The 12100-nt window shown below is 34.7% G+C and overlaps 1 protein-coding gene across 1 annotated transcript in view; it reads left to right on the top strand.

Moving 5' to 3' along the window:
* The first annotated feature begins 7228 nt into the window (after positions 1-7228).
* Positions 7229-12100, top strand: part of dipk2ab (divergent protein kinase domain 2Ab) — a 79785-nt gene continuing 74913 nt past the window's right edge. The window contains exon 1 of the mRNA XM_007253767.4: positions 7229-7740. The gene's annotated coding sequence lies outside the window, so the exon portion shown is untranslated. The remainder of the gene's footprint in view (positions 7741-12100) is intronic.

The raw sequence follows: 12100 nt of genomic DNA, 5'->3' as shown, positions 1-12100 counted from the left end.
GAAGGTCATCCAGCGGAGGTCTGTTTCCTTAGTAACCAAGGACAGACAGCGCAGTGTTATGGAGCAAAAGATGCTTCATTATGTGTTGAAACATATGAACATGTTCTGATTAAATAAATATGAATTTCTGCTGCTCCTGAGAGGCGTACAGTGGCATGAAAAATTATGTGCCCCCATACAGATTGCTTTTTGTCATATTTAAAATTTTCAGATGATCAAACAAACTTTAATATCAGACAAATAAAAAGTAAATAATAAGTAAATAAAAAAGCACTTTTTAAATGATTTCATTAAAATTTCATTTACTAAGGGAAAAAAAAATTATCCAAACCAATGTAGCCCTGTGAAAAAAAGTGTATGCCCCCCATAAATTAACTGTGATTAATCACCCTTTTTGAAAAATGAGTTCAATTTTACTACTAACCACAATCAGGCCTGATTACTGCCAGACCTGTAAAATCAAGAAAATCACCTAAATAGAAGCTGTCTGACAACATGAATCATATAAAATATCTGGAAAAGTTCAAAGTAATTTATTAAAGCTTTGGGATTCTGATGAATCACAGTGAGAGGAAACAGAGAAAACATGGAACACTGGTGAACCTTCCCAGGAGTGACCAGCCTAAATTACTCCAAAAGGGCATGAACAACTCATCCAGGAGGTCCCAAAAAAACCTAGAACAGCATTTAAAGAACTGCAGGTCTCACTCGCCTCAGTTAAGGTCAGTGTTAATGATTCAATAATAAGAAAGAAGAGACTGGGTGAAAATAGTCTCCATAGGAGAATTCCAAGATTAAAAAAACCAAAAATAACACAATGGCCCGTCTCACATTTACCAACAAACATCTTGATGATCTCCAGAACTTTGGGTAAATATTCTTTAATTTCTTAACTAATATTTTCACTCCTGAAAGTCTGGACCTAAAGTCTAAACCAAGGTTCATCTTTTTGTTACACTCAATACATTTGTCCAGCTAGTTTTGGTTTTTCGGCAGTTTAGTGACACACATTACTACATACATCCTGTCATCACCTCCTGTCATGCTCTATGCTGTTTACACACTGAACGGCATATGTGCAGCGCTCACTGCTCGCAGCCGCACAACTCTGTTTACTACGTGTACATCTGTGCTGCACGTCGTATTAAAAACACTGTGTTTGAAAGCGCAGCGGCAATTTTTCAGTGTTCTGTGTTAAAGCAGCTTCACACTGTACAGATGTACACGCCGGAACAAAGAGTCTTCTCACTATATTTACTATATCGCTCCCGCACCAGACAGCTCTGACCAATCAGAGGAGACACTGTGCTCACGTGGTTTATTGGTGAGTATTTTGGTGTGTTTAGGTTTGTGCCTGTGTGAAACCAAACCAAACAGAGGGAGAAACGCTCCGAGTAAACGGTCCGGACTTTTCAGTTTAGGTCTAAACCAAAGTAGCAGGAGATAAAGTGGGGCGTGAACCATAATCCGGACCAAACGAACAGAGTTTGATCTGACTAAAAAAGGTGTTCTCGGTCCGGATCTACTGAAACATGATCTGGTTTACCTGCAGTGATTTTCAGACCAATTACAGGAAGTTGAGTCAGTTTTTCAAACAAACCAGGAAACAAATTCTGGGGTTGTGCCAAAATCAGACTTCCCTTGGTGTGCAGGTGCATAATACAGCAATATGAAAACACATGCTTATTTAGCTCATTGCAAGGCATTAATACATTATTTAATACTCGTAATTAAGCTCCTAATTGAGCAAATAGTGATTGAAACATAGTTTAATACTCTTTAATACTTAAATAAAGCTACTCCCTATTTCAGTTTCTGTGTGTAAACTATTTAAACTCAAACGTTCAAGAGATGAGTCTCTAATCCACACCACTAGAGTGCAGCACATACTAGCGTTTCATCCTCACCTCATCCTCCAGCATTCATTAAAACTGTCCCAAGCAACAGAAAATTGTCCATCTATTCAATAATGCATGTATATATAGTTTTATAACTAAAACCTGTTTAATCTGTGGTTTTCTCTTTTTAAAAAAGAACAAATACAACTACAATTCCAATTACATTACAGCTGTACTCACATTCCCAGCCCTGTACTCTGCAATAACATACAGCAGACCCACAGACCCACACGCGTGATAACGGCGAGTAGATAAACATGTTAAACATGGGTTTAACAGTGTTATTCTCCACAGTATAATTAATCTTTCATTATCGGCTCCCTCCCCAGCTCTCGCCTCTACATGTGCTGCTATTTTTGGACGCTCCCCAGAGTCTGCGAGTGTGGCCCAGTCTGCTGCTGGAGCTCCAGACTCACTGGCCCATTTTTCCTGCTGTAGGACTGACTTTAACTGAGCTGTTCAGGAGGAGAGGGTGTTTTAGATAGGCCAGCAGAACTAGGTATGCCTGGTTTTCACTATAGGACTAATCGAAGACATGGGCTCATAATTTACACCGTTTTTCACTATCATAAATTAAACCATTACTCATCTGGCTGCTTTTAAAAAAACATGTTCTTTCACAAAAACATGAGAGAACTAAACACTAGTATAAAAAACTAGTCTAGATATTAAACCTGCTAGATATTTGGCAGGTGATATTTCAGCAGTTCACACTACATGATTGAGCGAGCGCAGATTTGCCTCCTTAGTTGGTGACTGGAAAATCTGCCCTTTTGATCAACCTACACTTTTACTACTATTGTTTTCTGTTTTCTACTGTAAAAAGTGATTGGTTGCCATATTGGTCCAGTTCAAGTGCTCATTAATATATGTAGTTTTTGTAATTCACGTTAAAAAGGATGTCAGCAAGTGAAATCACCTTTAAACTAACTTAAAAAAAATCTAATATTTTATTGTTTTTGATGGTTCTAAAAATATAATATAGCAATATAAAAATTGGTATTATAATATATAATACTTATTTCTAGACGTTGTTAGTTATAGGGGTAGGCGATATGGCTCTAATATAATATCACAATATTATATGTGATATTAAAAAATACAATATGGTATTTTCACGATAACGATACTCGACAATATGACACTAAAAAATATATTTCAAGAATGCACTACTCCAACAAAATGAAAACTAAATTTTATTATCGCATACACTATGATATGGCACACCCCTAACTGAAATATAAAAAAAAATCTTATAATTAAAATAAATGATACTGGACATATATAATCTGTCTCTAGTAGATATATAATGGGAAATGAGAACAGTGTGATTTTTCTTTCGCTAAAAACAGCAACAAAAGGAGCACCCTAATGAGATAATTAGGCGTGGGTGATATGGCACAATATTTCAGGGTACAATATTGTTCACCATATTTAAATATGTTGGTGATATTATTGCGTATGATACGATATGGCACACCCCTAGTTACTTGTTTATTTTTTTTTTTTATAATTAATACCAATATTTGCTTTTTGTTTAAGAGAAAAGATAAAATAAAGCAGATACAAATAGTTTAATGCTTATTGTATAAACGTTCATCATTTTTATTTTTACAACAAATAATGCAGATTCAGTTTTTTTCAAAAATTTAAAGCACATATTTATTTATTTTTTAAAATACTGTATATAGTTTAGATTTTCTACTTCAAATAATGCAGTAGTTTGTGTCATTTTGTACAAATAATGTAAATAGTTCTATTTTTGGTCTATAGATAATGCAGAAGATTTAGATTTTTACTACAATTAATATATATATATATATATATATATATATATATATATATATATATATATATATATATATATATATATATATGCAACATGACCCATGATTCGAGCTAGTGATTCTCAGGTCATAGTATCAGTCTTAGATTGCTGAACCACTCAGAACCCACAGAATGTAGGTGATTCTAATAAGGTGGCCAGTCAGCAGCAGCACAAGGTTTGTGCTTCTGTGGTTTGTGGGTCAGTGTATTGAAATACAAAATTTTGTGCTGATTTAGATTTTCTTTTTTTAAATAACGCAGTAGTTTTTATGTCACTTTTTTTACAAGTAATGTGAATAATTCTGTTTTTGGTACAAATGGTGAAGAAGATTGACATATTTTTCTACAATTAATGTAGTTTGTTTTGTGTGAATATCAGGATCACACCACATGACCTGCCTAATGTTCTGGAGATGTTCTGACCCAATCATCCAGAAAATCAGAAAATCAACAGTGTTTTTGTTAAAGTGATTGAGATTCTATACTGGTCCATTTTTCCTGCTTCAACACATCAACTACATACAATAACTGTAGTGGTGGTTGGTGTGGGGCAGTGGATAAGACCACCTGCCAGTGAGCTACCATGTGGTAGGTTTGATTGGTGATTTTCACATAAATAATTCATATACATATCTTGAAAAAAAGAGACCACTTAAAAATAATGTGTTTCTTTGATTTTACCAAATTGAAAACCTCTGGAATATAATCAAGAGGAAGATGGATGATCACAAGCCATCAAACCAAAGAGAACTGCTTGAATTTTTGCACCAGGAGTAAAGGCATAAAGTTATCCAAAAGCAGTGTGTAAGACTGGTGGAGGAGAACATACCAAGATACATGAAAACTGTGATTAAAAACCAGGGTTATTCCAGCAAATATTGATTTCTGATCTCTTAAAACTTTATGAATATGAACTTGTTTTCTTTGCATTATTTGAGGTCTGAAAGCTCTGCATCTTTTTTGTTATTTTAGCTATTTCTCATTTTCTGCAAATAAATGCTCTAAATGACAATATTTTTATTTGGAATTTGGAAGAAATGTTGTTCGTAGTTTATAGAATAAAACAACAATGTTAATTTTACCTATACATAGACCTATAAATAGCAAAATCAGAGAAACTGATTCAGAAGATTAAGATTAAGAATAAGGCTACTGAATACAACAGTTATTAATAATAATAGTAAAGGAGCTGCTGCCCTGCTGAATTATTGTTTGTAGCTGTAGCTCTGGTGAAGCTCTGGCTCCTGGTTCCTCAGCTCGTCCTGTTTTCCGGCTCCAGCTCTCCTGATTCAGCTCACAGAGGACCTGATCATTAGCTAATGATGTGACTCAAGAGTGTTAGAGTGGGGAAAACACAGAGCTCTGAAGAGCAGATTAAACACATAACTGATTATATACAGCCTGCTATTCTCACACTCAGCCTCAACACACTACCAACATACACACTCTATACACAAGTGTTTATAGCAGATACCCATCATAATAAATGCATCCAAGTTGCACCCATTGCTGATAAAGATGTGCAAATGAACAAACACAGCATGTCTAGTCCCTGTAAAAAAGTACAGCCAATGGAATAGGTTGGTGTTTCTAATAAAGTGGCCAGTGTATAGGAGTACAAGGTTAGTGTTTCTAATAAAGTGGCCAGAATGCAGAAGTTAAGGGTAGGTGTTTCTAATAAAGTGGCCAGAATGTGAAAGTAGTAGGATGGTGTTTCTAACAAAGTGGCCAGTGAGTGAAAGTAGAAGGCTGGTGTTTCTAATACATTGGCCAGTGAGTGGAAGTGTAAGGTAGTGGGTGTTTCTAATAAAGTGGCCAGTAAGTAGAAGCACAAGGTTGGTGTTTCTAATAAAGTGGCCAGCATGTGAAAGTAGAAAATGGTGTTTCTAATAAAGTGGCCAGGATGTGAAAGTAGAAGGATGGTGTTTCTAATAAAGTGGCCAGTGAGTAGAAGTTGAGGTAGGTGTTTCTAATAAAGTGGCCAGGTAGTAGAAGTAAAAGGATGGTGTTTCTAATAAAGTGGCCAGTGAGTGGACTGTAACAGTTGGTGTTTCTAATAAAGTGGCCATTGAGTGAAATTAAAAGCTTGGTGTTTCTTATAAAGTGGCCAGAGAGAAGAAATACAAGGTTGGTATTTCTAATAAAGTGTCCAGTAAGTAGAAGTAGAAGGTAGGTGTTTCTAATAATGTGTCCAGTAAATAGAAGTAGAAGGATGGTGTTTCTAATAAAGTGGCCAGTTAAATCAACCAGTTCACCAAATTCAACTGATATTTAGGTTCAGTTCCACAAGATACACTCAGGCACGATCAAGAACATTGTGTACCTGTCTAGCAATTAGAAGCAGGCTAGAAGGTCTCAATAGCAGCACATGATGCCACGGTCTAAAGAGATTCAAATACAGATGCAAAACAAAGTCACTAAAACTTACCTGTCTGGAAATAGTTACAAAACTCATTGCTAAGTCTCTTGGACAGTAAGAGGCCACTATTCACAACTAGAGAAAAGCATTATTTAAATCCAGCTTACCAAGTTTTAACCAAAAGTCCATCTAGTGTAAAGTTATCAGTGCACGCATTCCATCATAGGAACATAACACCAACAGTCAAACATGGTGGTGGTAGTATGATGTTCTGGTGCTCCTGACCTTAGCAACTTACTATAACTAATGGAACCATAAATTCTGCTCTCTGACAGAAAAATGCGAAAGATAAGGAGAACTAAATCAAACAAACAAGACAAATATATAAGACTTGCTTATTTATTTATTGATGACATTTATCCAATACTACGAGTGACAATAATATATGAACCTTAGCTTGTAATATAGGAATTTTTTTGTCAATTCATATTTGTAGAATTTATAGAAATGTTATGACGAGAGAAAAGAAGCAGAGAAAGGTATTAACAATCAATTAAAATAAATATAAAATAAAAATGGTGAATAATCAAAAATCTGGAGAAGATTTAAATCAATATTTACATCAATGGCACACAAATAAAAAGTGTATTGCACATTTGTTCTGTTTCTAATAAATATCTATATCTATGTTATGATTATCCATATTATTTCTATATTCATAATTTAGAATTAAAACTTTAAAAGACGAAAACAATAGACCAAACATCTCTACATAGATATTTCAGAAAGACACAAATAGAAATGAAGCAAAACATAATAAAATAATAATAAAAAAGTATAAATTCTAATTAAAATACAAAAAACCCCACAAACAAATGATACGAAATCTAAATCAAAGGGGCTGGAGTAACATACATTAATAATCCTACCATTAGACAATATTAATACATTTTAATAATATAATATAATATAATATAATATTAACAATACCGTAATTATGATAATAAACTTAAAAGCGTTCACAGCTGAGGAAGTCCAGGTGGGCGGGGCCAGAGCTGGGCGGAGCTATCCCGCGGAATCCATGGCAACGCCGGAACGATCGCCTAGGATACAATAACGTAAAACGTGCAGGAGAGTCGTAAAGTGAGATGGTGCGGTTTGGGAGAGAGTCGCGGAGTGGAGGAGAGCGGCGGAGCGCCGAGCCGAGCCCGCACACAGTCACGCACAGCGCCGCACACAGCCCCGCACCGGCCGGGGAGAGGAGCTCGCCGAGCCCCGCGCTGCCCTGCACACCCACACGCCCGCGGAACAGCGGCGGGGAGAGGAGCTGAGGGAGCGGAGAGCCGCGGCTCCGTGTTTACCGCCCGGGCCAGGCGGCTGGCTAGCTCCGTCCTGCCGCCCGCAACGCTGCCCTGCCCGGCTGCGGGGTGAAGAGCGCTCGGTCCCCCTGCGGAGCTCGCGCTGAGCTCCCAGCTACACAGCAGCTAGTTACACACCGCGGTGGCGGCGGGTCTGTACCGCCTTGTTTAACCTGATTACTGAGAGATTTCAGCTCTAAACAGCAGAACAATGCGATCCTCCGGCTGTTCACACGGAGCCCTTATTACACTTAATAACTGCCCAACTACAGCCTGAGAGAGGAGCAAAGTCTATCAGGTAGGTCTTCAGCTTCATTATCTCAGTATCTCATACACTTTACTGGAAGCTCTGTGATTTTCCAGTGTGTTTTCCATTATTCACCGTGTTTTTCCAGCTTTCTGCTCTCTTATATCCATCCAAATTCAGCCAGGATTAATCCACTACGCTCTCCACTCCTGCAATCAGAGAGTTTATCCTATATATCAATCGGTGTTTACTAGCTTAGTTTAACTACCATAGAGAGAGAGGCTCACTGTGTTGAGTAGTTAGTTAAATTAGTCTGGATTGATTTAAACAAACACTGCTTCTTCCTCTTTAAGGCTTCAGAGGTTCTTTAATAAAGGCAGTAGCTGTGTGTGTGTTTTGTTTGTATATATTTATATAGATAAAACAAATCAGGTCCAAGTAAAGAAGCTGATGTTTTTTATTTTTATTTTCTTTCAGTATGATACATGTGTAGCTATAAGTGTTAAAGGTGGTTATTTAGTAAAGGTAGTATTTTTTTGTGTTTGTTTGTATATATTTATGTATATAGATAAAATAAGTAAAGTCAAACAAACTGATGAAAGTGTGAAAGGAAGCAGAGAACAAAAAACTAAAACATCTAAACACTTAAAACACTTTGATTTCTGATACATGTGTAGCTACAAGTGTTAAATGTGGTTTATTTAAGGTTTCAGAGATTCTTTGGTAAAGCCATAAATATAAATGTTTGAAACAAATGACTATAATTATAGTTTCACTACAATTATTGCCATGATCATTAGATGATAGTTTTATTAATCATCACTACAATCCCATTTTTAATATGATAAATACTAGCAACATAGTACAGTGTTGGCTAAAAGTATTAAAGGTAGTTTATTTAAGGCTTCAGAGGCTCTTTAGTAAAGGCAGTATCTTTGTGTGTGTTTGTTTGTATACAGATATATCTAAAACAAGGCAAGTCAAACAAGCTTTTGTTGTTTTGTTTATTTCTTATGGTTCTGCCACTGTGAAAGGAAGCAGAGAGCAACTAAAAAAATATCTAAACAATCTCTTTTTGTCTTTTTTTTATAGTTTTACTACTGTTGTGACAGTCACAGAACCATTTTTCAGTATGATATAGTGTTAGTAAAAGTGTTAAAGGTGGTTTATTTAAGGTTTCAGAGGTTCTTTAGTAAAGGCAGTATGTTTGTGTGTTTGTTTCATAGATTTATATAAATAAAACAGGTCAAATCAAGGCAGAGTATCTGATATCCAAGAAAGCTTTTATTGTTTTGTTTATTTCTTATGTTTTTTTTTCATATTTATTTTTTTTTTTTTTAGTATTATACAAGAGTAGCTACACGTGTTAAAGGTGGTTTCCTTAAGGCTTCAAATGTTCTTTAGTTAAGGCACGATTGAATGTTTGGAAAAGTTAGTTATAGTTTTACCATTATTATTACAATAATCATTAGATTATTCTCAAACCATTATTACAATCCTATTTTTCAATACAATAAAAAATACTGGCAACCTGGTACAGTGTTAAAGCTGCAAGTGTTACAGATGGTTTCGTTAAGGCTTCAAGTCAGGTTCTATAGTAAAGGCAGTATCTAAACTAATCTAATCTAAGCAAATTTAAAACATCTAAACTAAACTTAACTTAAAATGTTTGGAAAAGTCACAGATCCATTTTTTCCAGCTACAAGTTTAAAGCTACAAGTGTTAAATGTGGTTTCTTTAAGGCTTCAGAGGTTCTTTAGTAAAGGCAGTATTTTTGTGTGTTTGTTTGGGTATATTTATATAGATAAAACAAGTCAAGTCAAGGCAAATAAACTGATTTCTAAGAAGGTTCTTTGTTGTTTTGTTTATTTATTATGTTTCGGCCGCTGTGAAAGGAAGCAGAGAACAACAAAACGACAAAAATATCTAAACACTTAAAACGTTTGGAAAATCTCTCTTAGTTGCTTAGTTGCTCTACTGTTATGACAGTCACGAAAACATTTTTCTCAGTATGATACATGTTTAGCTACAGGTGTTAAAGATGGGTTTCTTTAAGGCTTCAGTGGTTCTTTAGTTGAGGCACGATTAAACAATTGGAAAAAAAAATGTTTATAGTTATAGTTTCACTACAATTATTACCATCATTCTGCCACTGTAAAAGGAAGCAAAGAGGAAGTAAAAACATATAAACCTTCTCTTTTTGTCTTTTTTAATAGTTTTACTACTGTTTTGACAGTCACAGAACCATTTTCTCAGTATGATACAGTGTTAGCTACTCGTGTTGAAGGTGGTTTCTGAGGTACTTTAGTAAAGGCAGTATCTTTGTGTGTTTGTTTGTATATATTTATATAGCTAATTCAAGGCAAGGCAAGGCAAAGAAGGTAATGTTGTTTTGGTTGTATATTATGACAGAGAACAACTTAAAAAAAAAAAAAAAAAAAAAAACATCTACCGGTAAACTTAAGTTAAAACATTTGGAAAATCTTTTTATAGTTGCACTACAGTCACAGAACCATTTTTAAGTATGATACAGTGTTAGCTACAAGAGTTAAATGTGGGTTTCCTTTAGGCTTTATAGGTACTTTAGTTAAGACATAATTAAATGTTTGGAAAAATGTTTTAATACTTTCACTACAGTTATTACAATCATCATTAGATAGTTTCACTAATCATTATAACAATACCATTTTTCAATACAATAGAAAAAAAGGCAACCTAGTACAGTGTTTGCTACACATGTTAAAGTTGGTTTCTTTAAGGCTTTAGAGGTTATTTAGTAAAGGCAGTGTCTTTGTGTGTTTGTTTGTATGCAGATATAGTTAAAACAAGTCAAGGCAAGTCAAAGAAGCTGCTGTCAGAGAAAGCTTATGTTGTTTTGTTTATTTCTTATGGTTCTGCCGCTGTGAAAAGAAGCAGAGAACAAATCAACAACAACAAAAAACATCTTTTATTTTATAGTTACACTACTCATCATAATTTCAGTATGATACAGGACTAGTAGCTATACTTGTTACTTGACCACATTGTTCAATACGCAAAAAAAGCAACCTAGTACAGTGTTAGCTGAAAGTGTTAATACAAGTGTTAATGCTGTTAAAGATTTAAAGTGGGTTTCTTAAGGGCTTTAGTGGTTCTTTAGTGAAGGAAGTTGTTGTGACTAGGACTAAAACAATTCAAAGAAAACCTGATTGGTTAAATACTTCATTACTGGTATCGAATAGGTTTTTTTTATGTTACAAATATTCAGATGTAAAGGATTGGGTTTTTAGTTGGGTATTAGTTGTATGTAGAACTAAAATAACCCGAAGAAAACACTGCTTTTACTAAAGAACCACTGAAACCTTCAAGAACAGATTTTTACACTTGTAGCCCTGCCTGCGTTCTTTAAAAGAGGAACAAACATTATTTCATTCAGATGGTTCTTTAAGTTGCTTTGACTCTGACTCCTTAAACAGTAGTGAAACCATAAGGTTTCCCAATTTTTTTTTTTATGATTTTACTAATAATTTACATAAAATATGGCTTTTTATAGTTAATTATATAGATTATGGAGGGCTAAAACAACTCAACAAAAAATCTGAAGGGTTAAATATTTGGAAAACCTCATCTTTATTGACATACTACTGTTAATATTTGGCTTCAGTGGTTCTTTTGTAAAGGCAAGATTAAATGATTGGTAAGTTGCAGAGTTACACTACTTTTAAAGGAGGCAGAGAGCATCTCAAAGAAGCATAAGTAAAAAAAACATTTTAGAAATCCCTTATTTTATTTGTTCCACTGCTTATAAAGAAGTCAAGCCTGGCTACAAGTGTAAAACTGTGTTCTTTTTTTTTTTTTTTGTAAATCCAATTGTTTTATATAGAACTAAAACAACTCAAAGAACCATCTTAATGATTAAATGTTTAGAAAAAAATAATTATTGTGGCTTATTTACTGGTAAATTAATCAAACAGCAAATTTAAGAACTATGTGATTGGTTATTTGCTTGTAAAACGTCTTATTCATGCTCCTACTAACGTTAAAGGAGCCTAATAACCTGTTTACAGTATGATACAGGGCTATAAATGTAAAATATTGATTTATTTTATAAAAGCAGTGATTGTTGGTAGAATTTAAACATTGCAAAGAACCATCTGAACTGTTAATGTTTTTGGCAAACCAAAAACTGTTTCACTACTGTAATAGGAGTCAGAGAGCCCCTTTTTAGCTGGTTACAGAGCTGATAGTGTTCATTACTCTCCTCCTGTTGAATGAGAGTTTAGCCTGTGGTTACTAGGTTTCAGTTAAGGCTTTAGTGGTTATATACAGAACAACTCTCACAACTCGCTAAATGATTAAATGTTTGGAATACCTTTTACTTATAGTTATATATTCGACCACTGTCACAGGAGTCAAGGAACTATTTTCTCTC

This window comes from Astyanax mexicanus, chromosome 6, assembly GCF_023375975.1.
Source record: "Astyanax mexicanus isolate ESR-SI-001 chromosome 6, AstMex3_surface, whole genome shotgun sequence".
Lineage (NCBI taxonomy): Eukaryota > Metazoa > Chordata > Actinopteri > Characiformes > Acestrorhamphidae > Astyanax > Astyanax mexicanus.
The sequence above is the reverse complement of the archived record's forward strand: the minus strand, read 5'-3'. Positions and strand labels throughout refer to the sequence as shown.